Source organism: Hylobates moloch, unplaced genomic scaffold (genome assembly GCF_009828535.3).
Source record: "Hylobates moloch isolate HMO894 unplaced genomic scaffold, HMol_V3 SCAFFOLD_5, whole genome shotgun sequence".
Taxonomy (NCBI): domain Eukaryota; kingdom Metazoa; phylum Chordata; class Mammalia; order Primates; family Hylobatidae; genus Hylobates; species Hylobates moloch.
The window spans coordinates 146697320-146714977 of NW_026652280.1; the positions used below are offsets into that span (position 1 = coordinate 146697320).

Sequence of the window (17658 nt, forward strand, 5' to 3'; positions counted from 1 at the left end):
AGGACCTTTACCGGAACCTGACCATCCTGGTACCCTGATCTCAGACTTCCAGCTTTCAGAACTGGGAGAAATACATCTTTGTTTTTTATAAGCCATCAGTCTCTGGTAGTTTGCCGCAACAACCCAAGTAACTAAGACTGCAGCCTTACCAGACTAATACAGTAACTTTCCTAAATTCATCCATCTAAGGAAATGCTAGAGGTAGAATATGAATCAGAAAATTAACTCAAGTCTGCGTTATGAGAAACGTCTCGGTAACCTTCACAGGTATGAGTTAAATTAAAAAATGAAAGAAAATTAGCCAAGAAGAGGGTCTTGAAATTGAAAAGTTCTCTGAGCCTTGCTAAGACTTTAGAAGCCATGTTCCTTTTCGCAGTCTTACAATATTAACAGGCAAATGTATTTGCAAATCCATCTTTTTATAATGAACAATTTAAGTATTGTGGGTGCCTCAAATTATTTTATATTCTATATACATTTCCTTCCTTCCTCAATACGTTTCTTTCCTTCCTAACACTTCACATTCGTTTCCCGTGGCAATTGTAACAAATTGTTACAATGTTGTTCAGTATTTTTTGTTGTTTTAAGTCGCCACAAACTGGGTGGCTTAAAACAACAGAAATATTGTCTAACAGTCTGGAGGCTATAAAATCAAAATCAAGGTATAGACAGGGTCACACTATCTCTAAAGGATTTAGGAAAGGTCATTGCAGCCCATGGAGGAAAGGAGACTAGGGAACCAAAAGTGACTGGCAAAGTTGATTACTTTAACTGGAATATAACCTTCCTAAAGACTCCTGACATATTTTATTCCTCTAGGGGGCATATTTTATGTCCCCTAGATATTTCACACATTCCTATAATAAGAGATTATTGGTGGAATTATTATTTCTTTCTCAATTTAGATCAGGTTTCTTCTTCTTGTCCATCATCATCTATTAATTTCACAAACAATTATTGATTGTCAATTATGTGCCAAACACAGTGCAATAATTACATACAATAAATACAAAAAATATGCATTAGAGTTTTGATCACTTTCACCTTTGTTATAATTTTTGGAGTCAGGTATGTCCATCTAAATTACTATGTGCTTTTGCTTATTTTATTTATATTACATTATTCTTCTCTATTAGCAAAATTAGGTATGCATAAAGTAGAAACTCCTTAAAGACAGAGTTCCTTGACTACTTCATGAAAATTCCTTGAAGATCCTATAAAGTATAATATGTCATAATTAAGTATATATTTACTTAATGAAACAATGGAAAAAGCTAGAAAGGAAATAAAATTATAACCTTGAGTATTTTTAAAACTTTTTATTTTATAGGGAAGAGAAGGTGATATTGTAGTTTTCTGAAGCAGAGTTTGAATCATTGTACTATATTTTATAATATCACACAGATCAACATCCTTGCCTGCATCTCTCAATATATGTATCAATTGCTTAAAGAGAAACTAACAGTAGCCTTGGACAATAGCAGTCTGAGAGATGATTAAGAATTGGAAAAATACATAAATATCTTTGTTGTTGTGGATTGCCAAATACGATGTCATTCACTGAAATTAAGCCAAATTACTTTTTCTGAAAGGAAAATATACACATCTTATTTCAGGTCAATTAAAAAGGTATTATACCTAAGAAAGTAGAGCATTGCTACAGCCTTTTATGTTACCTTGGAAAAAGGTTATTTCAACACTATCATTAATTTATTAGTACAAAACTGGCTAATTTCCCCAAGGTTCTTAAAATTTGAGAGTATATCTTTGAGGCTTCAGAAATGCAATTATTGGAAAATGAAGAAAAAGCTTAAATTGGAAATAATGTAATAATCTTTGTTTGACTTCTAATATCACAATCAATCCAAAGAGAGTAGTTTTACCACGTATGGAGTGTAAAGTGAAAATGCACTTCTTTCTCTGATTGGTGTTTTAATATATGTGTGTGCCTGTACGTGTATATTTTCATCTTCTTAAAAACAACACAAAGATATTTATGACATAGATTAGCCATAATTCAATAAAAATAAGTAATTAGAACCTAAAATCTCCAAATAATTGATAAATCATACCAGGTTTTTAGGAAGTATACAAAGGCCAGGTAAAGGCCAGGTACGGTTTCAGACAAATTCTTTATTTCTACCCATAGCTTTGGCCCCAAACCCCACATAATCTCTAAACCTGATATACTGGGCTAGATTACAAGGAAGGTTCGATGACTCTTTAGCCTCGGAAAGGCTATGACTCAGTAACCGTGTAAGACGCCTCAGAGAAACAGTGAATTTCTTTTTTTTTTTTTTTTTTGAGATGGAGTCTCGCTGTGTGGCCCAGGCTGGAGTGCAGTGGCGCAATCTCGGCTCACTGCAAGCTCCGCCTCCTGGGTTCACGCCATTCTCCTGCCTCAGCCTCTCCGAGTAGCTGGGACTACAGGCGCCCGCCACCGCGCCCGGCTAATTTTTTTTTGTATTTTTAGTAGAGACGGGGTTTCACCGTGGTCTCGATCTCCTGACCTCGTGATCCACCCGCCTCGGGCTCCCAAAGTGCTGGGATTACAAGCGTGAGCCACCGCGCCCGGCCTGAAACAGTGAATTTCTGAGAGCAAGTCCAGGCAGACGTTATATCTGAGATTTTGTGTTCTTCTCAAGAGCCTCAGTGGAAGGGGAGGATTTGGAGATTGGGGAATAAGCAGTCTGGATGGAGAATTAGCTGACTGAGCAAATTCCAAATGCCCCTTTTCTGGCAGAATGACGAAATAGTGAGCCCAACACTTTAATACATTTTGCCTTATACAACATCTCTCTCCTTAACTCACATGCTTAGCAACCTGGTTGCTTTTGTTGGTTTATAAAACCTCATAAAAGTCCACCTACAAGTGAAATATCTAAAATGTAAGTTCCTAAGCATTATTCACCTATTTCAGGATTAGTCCTCTTTGGAGGCTTGAGAATAAATATTTTATGCTGTAATGTTGATGGTGTACCTCTGATAAACTACATCTCAATGACAAGCAAGGACCAAGTGAAAGAAAATGACTTTGATGTACTTAGATATATTTGAAAAATTTATTATTTTATTTCCTTATTATGAATATAGAATTGAACTATTGCATTATGTTATCTGTATCTCATTGTACAAAATGTAATTATTCATTATTGCTTTACTAGGAAGCTTTGAGAAACTTTCTGTGCTCATTCTCTTCACACTTAAGATGTGATATTCTTGTCATTATAGAAGATGCCATCATATAACTTTCATTTAATTACATTTATATTCAGCAAACTTAATCTAATTCAAATGTCTATATTTATAACTTGAATATATAAATTTATTTTTAATAAAAAAGGAAATCAAGTTTTGTATCATAAACCAAAACATTTACTTTGAGAAATTATGAGAGATTTTATAAGGAAAGACATTTTATTGTTAATGTTTCTTAGCTAAGGAAAAATATAGCTATGCTCTTTTACCGTTCATTTTAGATATTCAATTTTCTTGAATTTGGCATCTGCAAAAATGACCTGAACTATAAGAGGTTATACACAATAAAATTACCAAAATGTTTGGAAATTAAGGACTTCAAAATCAAGCTAATGTCTTCTGCTCAGTGTTCCTACAAATGTTTGAGCTACAACATTAAAGAATACTAAGCATCATACATATTCTTCTGTAAATCTAGATTAAGATGACTCTCTTAAAGTTATACTTTTCTATTGATGCATTGTAGTTATATTACATTTGAAAATAAACATTTAAAATTCCACAAAAGGAAAAATAGATTCATAGCTAAATTACCCATTTAAGTGAAAAATGGTTCAGCTAAACAATAAACCTGACTAATATCAGGCTTTATTGCAATTTAGAGCCAATCGACCAAATCATTATCAATGAATGGCTGTTTTACAGAATGCCCTTTACCCTCCAAAAATTGTTATGCTTTTCCCAAAACATTTTTCACGTGCTGAACTCAATATACCACTTATTTTCCCTCTCAGTATTGTAAATGATATGCACGAACTTCCTATTCCTCTATCCCATCTTATTTTCTTTGTATAATCTCTATTTTCAAGTCTGTCTATTTCCAGGAAACCCATCTAGACAGTTTTGAATTCCATAATAAATAAATGTTTGATTTGGTCTCATTTACTATCACCAAACAAATTATGGTAGTTCTCTAACTGTTGGTAGTTGACCTCAAAACAGTAATTTTTATCTATTGAAGCTTTTCTCAATAGACAATGAAAAACAAACTCTCTGAATCATTCATTCATACTCATTTTGAAACACCTTGGAAAATGAATCTAAAAGTGAATAAATGCCTAAGCCTTTCAAATTTTTAACCTACTTTATTATATTCAGCATTTGCTCCTTTACTGATAATGAGCACTATAGTCTTGATAAATCCAAGAGAAAGAAAACTCCTGTTCTCATAAAGTTCACATCTATTTGTAAATTGCATTTAACTATAGGCCCTATAAAACCAAACAAAAATATTTTCAAATTTACTCTGTGAATACTGAACATAATGAAATAAATGCCTAGGAGTATTCATTATTTTTCCTTTTTGTAAAAAACAATTCTCTCTTCAAAAATCTTATTGTATATCTGCTGTGCTAAATTCTTTCACTATGAAAGAAAAAAAAAAATCCTGCATCTAAGTGATTAAAGTCTAAGGTGCACATGCAAATATATTATTACCGCATGTCAACTTTTTAATTCTTTCATTCATCAAATGCTTATAGAAGTCCTTCTTTAACCCAGTCTGTATGCCAGAAACTTGGAATATAATAGTGTGCAAAATTATGATCCTGCCTTCAAAGATTTGGACAATTTTGGGAAGAGACATCAGGGAATAATTATAATACAAATAAGCATCAGTTTCTAAACTGTCATAAGTATTATGAGGAAAAAGCAAGTAGTACATGTGAAGAGGACACGACCTAGTTTGGGCTGAAAAAGAAGTGACGTTATCCACACACAAGTGACTTCAATTGACAGCTGTTTTCCCAAGTTGTAAAACAAGTTAGGAGAAGGAAGAGAAGATGAAAAACAGCTTTGATGGAGACTTGGCTAAAACTATATTCTTGATAATGATGATAAGTGAAAATAAATAATTTATGGGGGAAAAATCTATATATGTAACCTTTACTCACTTTACCCAGCGAGTCTTCACTTTAAAGTCTTCTGGTATCTTAAGTGAGCTGGTCTTTATTTTCACTTAACACACTCACTTAGAAGACTGAATATTGAGTGACCATTTTAATAATCAGTTTAGATAAAGGAAATCAATTAGCAAAATGTTTCTAGAATTTCTTTGACAGTCTCCTAAATGTTTGACAAACTTATTCAAATGCATATCCCAAATAAAAAAATAAACTGTACATCACGAAGGGTTATAAACTATTCACAAAAGTGTTACTAAATTTTTGCAGATTGCCCATAAATTTATTATTTAAAACTCATGGTTACATTTTAAAAATCAAATGTGAAAACAGAACCACAAAAGAAAAGGAAGACAGAACAAGAAAATCACTATGCAGAAAGACCTAAATTCTCATACTCCATTCACAGAGAATGTGCTCTCATGGAGAACATTGAATATGATTGAACAGCGATTCATGTAAAAAGTGGCAATAGCTGTATTAGTCGGGATTCTTCAGAGAGACAGCTTTGGGCCTACTACAAAGCAGCAAATATTTTGCGAATGGGTTACTGGGGGTAATTTTAAGTAGTATTATTTCCATTTCCACCCTTTATTCCTGACCTCAAAAATCTTGACTGTGGGAGAAATAGCACTGTATATTGGATGCTGATTCAGAGCATATATAGCCTAGGAAAACCTTTCCCAGCCCTGAAAAGTATTGCCACCTAGCTGGTGCTGTAACTGAGCTCTCAAAAGGCCCATTCCACTGCTCTGTCAAACCAGCTGTTCAGTATGGTGGAAAATATGGTTAAGACCCATGTGCATGGCTTATTGCCCCATGCTTTTGTTGTGAGATATGTTCCCTGATCAGAAGCAATGCTGTGTGGAATATCATAACGGTGAATAAGGCATTCTGTAAGTCCATGAATGGTAGTTTTGGAGGAAGCATTGTATGCAAGGAAGGCAAACTGTATCTAAATAGAGTAAGCATCTGTTTCAATAAGAACAAAACGCTGCCCCTTCCCTGACGGAGGTGGACCAATAGGATCAACTTGCCTCTAGGTAATAGGCTGAACACCCAAATAAATGATGCCATGTTGGAAAAATTGTTGATCTCTGCTACTAGAAGATTAAAAACTCAGCAGGAACCATAGTCAGGTCTGCCTTGGTGAGTAGAAGCCCATGTTGCTGAGCCATGCATAACCTCTGTCTCTCCATCTCTGACACCACGGCCACTTCATTCATGAGCTCATTCGATGAGGACAGTGGTGTCTCAGGAAAGAGGCTGACCGGTAACCACTGGACAGGACATCCTATCCACCTGATTTGTAAAACTCTTCTCTGCTGAGGTCACTCTTTACTGAACGTTCACATGGCACACATATATTTATATTTTCTGCCCACAGAGGTCTATCCTGATACTCTTCCTCAAATTTCCTTGTCATGAATTTTTCAATCATGTTTCTTCCAAGCTCCTAACCATCCAGCCAAGCCATTGGCCACAGCTAATAAATTGGTATGTTATCTCAACATGCCACCGCCAATGGACCACTAGAAATTTTAACAAGACAGTAGATTCCAGAATTTGTCATATTGATTTCCTACTCTTTGGCATGTTAATTCCTTACCAGTAAGTCTGAAGTTGTTGTTATTTCTTGCTCCCTGGGTCCAATTAGCATAATATCGTCAATGTAATTGATAATATAGAATCTAGTGGAAGCAAAGGGTGATCAAAAGCACTGCAAACTAAATTATGTATAGGGTTAGAGAGTTGATATACCCCTGAGCTACGACATGGAAGGTGCATTGCTGGCCTTGCCCACTGAAAGCAAACTGCTTCTGATGGTCTTTATTGGCAAGGATGGAGAAAAAAGGCATCTACCAGATAAATAGCTGCATACTAAGTACAGGGGAATGTGTTAATTTGCTCAAGCAGTAAAACCACAGCTGGTATAGCAGCTGCAGTTGGAGTCACCACGTGGTTAAACTTATGATAATCCGTTGTCATTATCCAAGATCCATCTGTGGTCTGCACAAGCCAAATAGGAGAGTTGAATCGAGATGTGGTGGGAATCACCACCTCTGCATCCTACAAGTCTTTAATGTGGCACTAGTTGCTGTAATCTTTCCAGGAATATTATATTGCTTTTGGCCTACTATTTTCCTAGGTACAGGAAATTCTAGTGGCGTCCACTTCGTCTTTCCCAACATAATACCCCTCACTGTATGGGTCAGGAAACCAATGTGGGAATTCTGCCAGCTACTGAGTATATCTAGTCCAATTATGCACCCTGGAACTGGGAAAATAGTCACAGGATGGGTTCAGGGACACACTGATTCTGCTGTGAGGTGAACCAGAACTAAAATTCCAATGGTCACCTGACTTTCACAAGCCACTACTCTAACCTGTGGGTCACAGTGACATTTTGCATCTCCTAGAATTAGTGTCAGTTCAGAGCCAGTGTCCAGCAGTCTCTAGAAGTTGTGATTATTTCCTTTCCTCCATGCACAGCTACTCTGGTAAAAGACTGTAGGTCACTTTGGGGAAGTCTGGAAAAAGGATTAGCCGAATACATTTTTGATAGTGTACCAGAGTCCTTCCCCCAAGGGACGTGGTTGATCCCTTAATTTAAGGTGTTCTGGGTCGATAAACAAGCTCAAGTCTAGGAATTGACTTAGGAAGGGTGACTCTCTCTTCTTTTGATTCATGTTAGAGTTTCCTTCACTTGACCTAGAACTTTTCTGCTTATAAAGATTAAGTAAGATTTCGGTAGGCTTCTCATTTATCTCACTTCTAGGAACACTAGAAGATTTGGTCCATCCTCCTAATTAACTATATGACTCTAAGTTATATGACTCCCCCTAAGAATTCACTTTCAAATATAGAAATAGGAAAAAATAATATCTAGCTTTTATTTGTATCTTCTAGATGAAATAAAACAATAGATAGGTCTATAAGCATAACACTCATAGTAATGAATGCTAAATATACAGAATTATTTTCATGGCAGTAACTTGACAGTATTAGGAACATTCAGAAGTAGAATATATGTTCAAAATAAATCAAAAGATTTTATTCTTTTAAGTTATATTTCATTCTATCTTATGTGTTTTTTTTGTAGATTTTAGTTCCCCTGCTCACATTTAAAGAACTATTATCTAATATATGTAGCAGTAAAATAAAAGTTTAATGTGTACTCTTCTAAATTATTTTAACAGAAATCTATTACAATTTGTAGAAATTTAATTTTGACTCGTGTTTATCAGGAAAACCTTTCTTTTCTTACTTTACTTATACAGTTTTATTTATTTATATATTTTTATTTTTTTGATACAGAGTATTGCTCTTTCACCCAGGCTGGAGTGCAGTGCCACAATCACAGCTCACTGCAACCTTGACCTCTCAGGCTAAAGCTGTCCACCCACCTCAGCCTCCCAAGTAACTTAGCACTACAGGCACTCCATCACGACGGGATGATTTATGTATTTTTTGTAGAAATGGGGTCTTACAATGTTGCCCAGGTTGGTCTCGATCTCCTAGGCTGAAGCGATCTTCTGCCTCAGACTCCCAAATTGTTGGGATTATACTCATAAGCCACTGCACCCAGCCTACTTACACAATTGTATACAGAAAACATTACATCATTTTTAAAAGATCATGCCATTTTATGAAGAAAGCAGAATGAGTTTATTTTATAGAATAGTTTATCATCAATGACAAGAACTTATCAAAGTTATTAGTCAGAATTTCCCAGAGAAACGGAATCATTAGAACCAATAGGATATATATACATGTAGTGAGATTTATTTTAGAGAATTTATTCACACAATTGTGGGGATTGGCAAGTCCATAATCTGCAGTAACCCCAGAGAGGCAGGGAAGAGCTGATGTTGCAGCCGAGATTGAAGGCTGGCTAGAGGCAGAATTGCTTTTTCCTTGAGATACTCTCTCTTAAAGCCATCAATTAATTTCATAAAGCCCATCCACATTACTGAAGTTATTCTGCTTTGCTCAAAAATTTACTAATTTAAATGTTAATCACGTCTGAAAAACACCTCCACAGTAACATATAGAACAGTGTTTTGCCATCTGAGTACCGTAGTCTAACCACATTGACTTATAAAATTTACCATCACAAGCACAATGACAACATATGATTCTGTGTGCATAAGGCAAGCCCATTCTCCAGTAATAAATTTATTTTCAACAAATTACAATGCATCTAAGACCTCATATTTGAAGAGCAGATTGAGCATACTCTGATTACTTGAGCTCAAGAGTTCAAAAATTGTTTACACTTTAAGAATTGAAAGTAGCAAAATCTTTTTTTAACCAACTGAATATGGGCCATTATCTAGAACTCATGAATGTGTTGCATAAAATAATTTTATACCCAAATATATTTTTACAGAGTTTTAGAGCGGAAAAAAAAGGAATTTTCTGTTGTGTTGAAAAATCTAATCATTCTCTTCAATGAAGGCTAAAAATACAAGATAATATACAACTACAGAAGCTAAACTTTCTCATTTATCCTGTCACTGTTCCTGACATGGCACCTCTTACAAGAAATTTGACATAGAATGCCTTTGATTTATTTGTTTATATGCTAGTCTCTTCTGATAAAATATTAGTTTTTGGAGGCCGGGGATGATATCTTACCTTTCTTTATATCCCTGGCACATATCAGTGTGTTCAGGGTGAGACTTTAACAAATGTTTATAAAACTGAATTATACTTTGAAGCTTGAAAAATGTTTTCACAAACAGTTAATATTTGCTTCAACCATATTGCATTAGTTGTTATTGTTGTCATTAACAAATAAACGCAAATGTGGTGGTAAAAACAACACAAGTTTATTATCTCATAGTTTTGTGAGGTGTCATCAGGCTGTGTTCCTTTCTGGAAGTTCTAGCGGAGAATCTGTTGCCTTGCTCAATCAGTTGTTGGCAGAATTCAGTTCCTTTTGGTTCTAGAACTGAGCTCCCCATTTTTTTACTTGCTGTCAGCTGAGAGCTATTCTCAGCTTCTAAGGACTATCTGAGTTGCTTAGCAAGTTGTTCCTTTCCTTTGTCTCTAAAGCAAGTAATGGTGCGTTGAGCCTCTTTCATGCTTTCATATTCTGTCACTGGATCTCTCAGAACCTTCTACCATCCTCTTTAACTTTAAGAATGCCATGTGATAACATTTTACCCACACAGATAATCCAGGATAGCCTTCCTATTTTAAGGTCTGAAGTCTAAACTCCATCTACAAAGTTCCTTTTGCCATGTAAGACAACACAGTCACATGTTTCAGAGATTAGAGTGTGGGCATCTCTATGTCATTATCCAGTCTGCCGAATAAAGTATCGTCATAAGTATCTTTATTTTATAGGTGCAGAAACTGAGAGAAGGAGGTGACACGGCATGCCAGAGTCCATACATGCTAATCAGACAGCTTTACCCCAATCAAACTTTCATCAGTGTTAAATCTTTCCGTTATACCAAAATGTCATTTTATCGATGGTATGGTTGCAATATTTGTCTCCTCCAAAATTCTGGTTGAAATGTAATTGCCATTGTAACAGTATTAACTGGTGGGACCTGTAAGAGATGATTAGGACATAAGGGCTCCACCTTCATGGTTTGAATTGGTGCCATATGAAAGGGCAACTTTGGTCCTCTCTCACCATCTCTTGCCCTTTTGTCTTCTGCTGGGAGACTGTACAGCAAGAAGGCCCTCACCAGAAGATGGTCCCTCAATCTTATACTTGCCAACCTCCAGAACCTTGAGAAAAAACTTTACATTATTTATAAATGTCCCAGTCTCGGGCATTCTGGCACAAAATGGACTAAGACAATCCCCTAATGTAATAGGAGATTCTCTGGATGTAGCATTGAAATTAGAGTCATCAAGTAAAAACAAATGAACAAAGTCTACAGCAGCTTTTGAGATGTGGGTTAAAAATTGTCTGTATTTTATAATAATAAGTAAATAAATATATAAACACAAGGTATATATACATTCAAAATGAAGATAAATAATAACTGGAAATAAAAGCAAAGGAGGAAGGAGCATGTATACTAATGAGCCCTAGTCTTTGTTTATTTTCTTCTTCGTGGTTGAGAACAAGCCTTAAGAGCTAAAGCAAGATTGATTTAGAAAAGGAACTATTTGCAGAGTATTAACAGGAATAAAAAGTCCTACCCAATGGGCTAACGATATAAGACTAGATGGAAAAATAAGCACTGCAGCTTATGGAACATACAGCAGATTTGTATAGATTGACAATTGCTACTCTATGTTTTCAATGGTCATTTTATAGAACTATCTACTCATGGTGAGACTTGGCATAGCTACACACCTTAATAAATTTATATCAGACTAAGCTGTGCTTTTTAAGAGAGAGACCAGTTCTTGACATTCTCTAAAGCTTCTGGATTACATTTTAGGTATAAAAATATAAAATTTAATATTTGTGTTTTGCAGTTAGTATGTAGCGTGCCATGGTTGCCAATAAAAAAAAGAAAAATAACATGCACGCACTCACAACGTCCTGTCCAATAAGATACTTTAAGAACTACACAAAACAAAAACTCATGAATGATTTATTTTAAATGTAGCCATTTCAGGGTCTAGCTATAGCACAAATCCAAAATAATCACAAAAAGCAACACAAAAAAATCGTATTTCTCTAAGTGAAAAGAAAATGTACCCCGAATTGAATGAAACTCATCTAAAACTATAATGATTAAAGGCTGCAAATGCTAATTTCATATTAAATAAAATTGTAAATATATTTTAATTATAAAGCACAAGTATCAGCCAATTCACTTTTACTACCAGTAGATGTATTGAAAAACCACTAAGAAAATTCCAAATTTTTATTGTTTTGATTTTCCATTTCTCTCTTAGATTAAAAAACAAAATTAATAGAAGTTAAATTTAAAACTATATACTCAGCACTTGACTATATATATTAATGAGAGTCAAAGCATCGGCATTCAAAAATAAGAGATAATCCCTCAAACATTTGTTTGTTATTAGAATGTGGTCATATGTACAATTGTGTAAACACTCAGCTTCCATCCATGTGATAATAAATCAACTAGTTAAACAGTGAACAATTTAGTTAGCTAATGCTTGCTTTTTTACATGATGCCAGGAATATGATTTTTTGTGTGTATAAAGGTAACCATTCTATTGCTTAATTAATTTAAGCCACTAAATATTTTCATATATTCTAGAAAAAGTCTCATCCATATGGGATGCTGTACATTCCCATATGCAGCTGCTCTGTTGCTAGCCCCTGAAGCCATCAGAATCTGTCTTATATGGCCATATAGCACAATGAAGGGGAAATGTCTAGAAATATGCGTGGAACAAATCTTTTCTCACCGAAGCAGATATGTGTTCAATATCTTCATAGGCAAATCCGAAATAGGCAATACTATCAACTGTGGTTGTAAATATTTTGTTGGTGGTGGCCGTTATAATAATTTTGCTTTAATTCAAGAGCTGTAATATGAACAGCCATAGGAGGTAACATGGATAAGAGGAGTACAAAGTTTTTGGAATTTGGATATCTGGGCTTCTTACCATCTAAAGATAGCCTTTCATGCTATTGGACAAATCACTTAACCTCTTTAGATCTTGGACTCTTCATCCTTAAAAAGAGTCCTAAGTAAATCTATTATCTCAAATAAATTGACTCTGGCAGACAGTGTGTATACTTTCAGATAACATCAGCTCTGTCTGGTTTCTTTGCCATAGCCAGCCTAAACTACGCTACAAATAGCAGTTCCAACCATATGGAAGCTGGGAAATAAACCTGCTTTTCATACATGATTTAAATCAGAGTATTCTTTTTAACTCCGATGTGCATAAGCATCACTAGAGGCTGTCTTTAAAGATGGAAACCTCCATGCCCCAACTCAGCGACTCTGATCCAGTAGGTAAGTGGCAAAAGCCCTGCTTGTTATAACCATCCAAAAAGATTCTGATGCAGGTGATTCTCAGACTATGTTTTGAGATACACTTCCTCACACCTAATATAAACTGCATAGTGAGCATGGTTTGCAGAGTGAGTCATTAAACTTTTTCCTTGGATTAAGGCTGTAATTCTAATTGAGTTACTCATGTAGTCCTAATTGTTTAGCAGGTGGTTCAGTCTTGTTTCCCTAGAAGGGAATATTAAAAGTAGAATTCGTGTACAAGGGCTCTGATGATAAACCAGTATGGGAGGGGGAAAGGCCAAAAAACCAAGGAAGGTACAATTGCAGGTGCAGAGAGCACTCGGGTGTAAATTACATTGTAGTTTGTCCCGTGTCAAGGTAAAGGCAGTTGACCCTTTAAAACACGGCATTAGTCCATCATTGGCTATTGCATGTCCTGTGAAAACCTAAACTCCCAGGCACTTTCCTCTCTGGGACAAGTGACTCCAGCACCACAAGGATGCTGAAGATGACTATAGATTCCAGTCCCTAGAAGACAAGCATGCAGAGCTGGGAGTGGAATTTCCAGGAGTGTCTAATCAGGTAGGAATCCAACAGTTTCCACTTCAGCTGAATACTTAATATTCAGTTATGTCCTTGTTAACTTTGCTTAAATACTAAAGATTTGCAAGCTGCTTTCCAGTTGGTCTGAGAACCTTGAAAATAGAAATTGAATAGTCAATTCACTTGGACGTTTTTCTGTTTATGCTTCTGCTTTGTCTTTCCTACTTCTGACCTGCGTGTGCTATCTCCGAACTGCATCACAGTGGATCATCTACTTGTTGCCACAAAATATTTAAAGCTCAGAATCTAACGTTGCTTCCTGTCTTTAGTGAATCTTCATGGATACTGAACTCCAGTCCTCTGGCCACTGACTGCTAAGCACACTCTATCTTGTTGAACGTTCCATTTGACATTTTTGTCTCAATCATTCTTAGACTGCCCTAGGACAACTGCCTGTTCAAATAAATCCAGTCAATTCAATCCAAATTAGCGAAAACTGACTGAAGTCCCTGGACTAGCTAAAAATTAAGTTTAAGAGAAAGAATTTTTGTAACTACATAATGATTTAAAAAAATGTAAGCCCACATTGCCAAGTCAATCCTAAGCCAAAAGAACAAAGCTAGAGGCATCACGCTACCTGACTTCAAACTGTACTACAAGGCTACAGTAACCAAAACAGCATGCTACTGGTACCAAAGCAGAGATATAGACTAATGGAACAGAACAGAGCCCTCAGAAATAATGCCGCGTTATCTACAACCATCTGATCTTTGACAAAGCTGACAAAAAGAAGAAATGGGGAAATGATTCCCTATTTCATAAATGGTGCTGGGAAAACTGGCTAGCCATATGTAGAAAGCTGAAACTGGATTCCTTCCTTACACCTTTTACAAAAATTAATTCAAGATGGATTAAAGACTTACATGTTAAACCTAAAACCATAAAAACCCTGGAAGAAAACCTAGGCATTACCATTCAGGACATAGGCGTGAGCAAGGACTTCATGTCTAAAACACCAAAAGCAATGGCAACAAAAGCCAAAATTGACAAATGGGATCTAATTAAACTAAAGAGCTTCTGTACAGCAAAAGAAACTACCATCAGAGTGAACAGGCAACCTACAGAATGGGGAAAATTTTTGCAACCTACTCATCTGACAAAGGGCTAATATCCAGAATCTACAATGAACTCCAACAAATTTACAAGAAAAAAACAAACAACCCCATCAAAAAGTGGGCAAAGGATATGAACAGACACTTCTCAAAAGAAGACCTTTATGCAGCCAAAAGACACAGGAAAAAATGCTCATCATCACTGGCCATCAGAGAAATGCAAATGAAAACCACAGTGAGATACCATCTCACATCAGTTAGAATGGCCATCATTAAAAAAGCAGGAAACAACAGGTGCTGGAGAGGATGTGGAGAAATAGGAACACTTTTACACTGTTGGTGGGACTGTAAACTAGTTCAACCACTGTGGAAGTCAGTGTCATGATTCCTCAGGGATCTCGAACTAGAAATACCATTTGACCCAGTCATCCCATTACTGGATATATACCCAAAGGATTATAAATCATGCTGCTATAAAGACACATGCACACATATGTTTATTGTGTCCCCTTTCACAATAGCAAAGACTTGGAACCAACTCAGATGTCTAACAACGATAGACTGGATTAAGAAAATGTGGCACATATACACCATGGAATACTATGCAGCCATAAAAAATGATGAGTTCATGTCCTTTGTAGGGACATGGATGAAGCTGGAAAACATCATTCTCAGCAAACTATCACAAGGACAAAAAAACCAAACACCGCATGTTCTCACTCATAGGTGGGAATTGAACAATGAGAACACATGCACACAGGAAGGGGAACATCGCACACCGGGGACAGTTGTGGGTTGGGGGGAGAGGGGAGGGATAGCATTAGGAGATATACCTACTGTTAAATGACGAGTTAATGGGTGCAGCACACCAACATGGCACATGTATACATATGTAACTAACCTGCACATTGTGCATATACACCCTAAAACTTAAAGTATAATAAAAAAATGTAAGTAACATTTTAACAACAATGAAGTTAGAATAATATAAATTTTCTTATTTAATTACAATAATTTAATCCAATGCATGTGATAGTCTATTCTTTAAGTCCTATACAAATATAAAATGCTAGTTAGCGTGATATAATAAAGATAGTGCAAAATGATTGTATATTTAAAAAATTCTGGCTCATGCCTGTAATCCCAGCACTTTGGGAGGCCAAGGTAGGCAGATTGCCTCAGCTCAGGAGTTCGCAATCAGCCTGGGCAACACGGTGAAACCCTGTCTCTACTAAAATACAAAAAATTAGCCGAGCGTGGCAGTGTGCACCTGTAGTCCCAACTACTCGGGAGGCTTAGGCAGAAGAATTGCTTGAACCTGGGAGGTGGAGGTTGCAGTTAGGTGAGATCGCACCACTGCACTCCAGCCTGGGCGACAGAGCGAGACTCCGTCTCAAAAAAAAAAAAAAAAAAAAAAAATTCAAGTTAGAAATTATCTCATATGCTTTTAATGTTTTATATCAGGGCTGTTGAATTGCACATGCATCTAGATGTAGCTGTATAACCGTTTTTTCAGTAGAAATGTGTGGACAGACAATTTACTATTTTTTTTATGTCAGTTTTGTCTGCCATGTGAGGTGGTGAAGATGTTGCTAAGTCTAAGTGCTAGAGACATACTTCTCACAGTTGTACTGCACTCCTAGTCATTAAAAATGAATAGTGCTATCTCTGGATATATTGACCTAAAATATATATCTAAAGGAATATTAGAATTAAAGTATTATTGTTTTTTCTTACATGTTGATAAATTTATATAGTTGTGTATTTATATGATGTTTACCCTTTTGTATAAGATACTTATCAGTCTGACAGACAAAAGGCAAATCCTTGAAAGCTGTGATTTGTGTGAGTATGTGTGTGTGTTTGTATGTAGCTGAAAAATTCCTCAATATTTGAGAATACACGGAACCAGGCAATTAGTTCCAGCTTCTCTGGACATAAAGTGACTTGGCTAATTATTGCAGTTATACATAACAGGGCTCTTTACAAGTTATTTAAAAAATCTTTCTACTAAAATTACTGATTTTAATATTTTCTTTTCACAAATCTAACTATATATTAGGTCACAGTCAACTGGTAGTTCATCTAGCACTCTAACAAATACTACCACTTATTAAACTAACTTTTTGGCAACTCCAAGCATTTTTTAAAGTAGTAAGAGTTGGATAAAAATGAGAGTTTAAAACTGACAAATGAAGCATCTGGATTCTAAAACAACACAGGTTGAAAATTCAAAGTTTCTGTGAACAGAATACGATCTAGGTACAGAATCTTCCCACAAAAGCAGAAGATGGGGAGGGAGTTGTTACAAGAATGCTGTTGATTTTGGAAAAACAGACTATATGGCAAGAAGAATCTTATCTGTAAAAGAAAAGAATGGTGATATATACTGGCTACAAAGTATTTTGGTTTCATTCAAGTGTATTTAATAACTATTGTTATGCTTAGAATTCTAGACATCATTTACTAGACAATTATAAATAGGGCAATAGCATTCTTTCATACATTGTCATATGGCACGCCCTATATCTGCCACATCCAGGTTAATTGCCTGAGATGTTTTGTCATATGTATAATTCAGGGTAAACCACAGGGGTTGCATTTTTGTAATACTAATTAAATTTATTTTTTCACTGCTCAAAGCTAGTCATAATAGTCATAAAATACAAGCTTTCCCTATTTTGGATTATACCAGTCTCTTGTGCCAAATAGCCCTGATATTTTAACATTAGAGATTCCAGTGAATGATTTATAACAACACATAGAGACTGTGCTGCTATTAAGCACTAAACTAGCTTACCAGACAGTGGAGGATACAAAAGGACAACACAATTTAAGGGATAAAGTATCTGTCTATCTACATAGCAATCCATATAGCTAAACACACACACACACACACACACACACACACACACACACACACACACA

The 17658-nt window shown here is 35.8% G+C and overlaps 1 protein-coding gene across 1 annotated transcript in view; it reads left to right on the forward strand.

Annotated features, from left to right (window-relative positions):
• The first annotated feature begins 217 nt into the window (after positions 1-217).
• Positions 218-17658, forward strand: part of LOC131383620 (embryonic stem cell-related gene protein-like) — an 89063-nt gene continuing 71622 nt past the window's right edge. Inside the window, exon 1 of the mRNA XM_058439871.1 lies at positions 218-267. The gene's annotated coding sequence lies outside the window, so the exon portion shown is untranslated. The remainder of the gene's footprint in view (positions 268-17658) is intronic.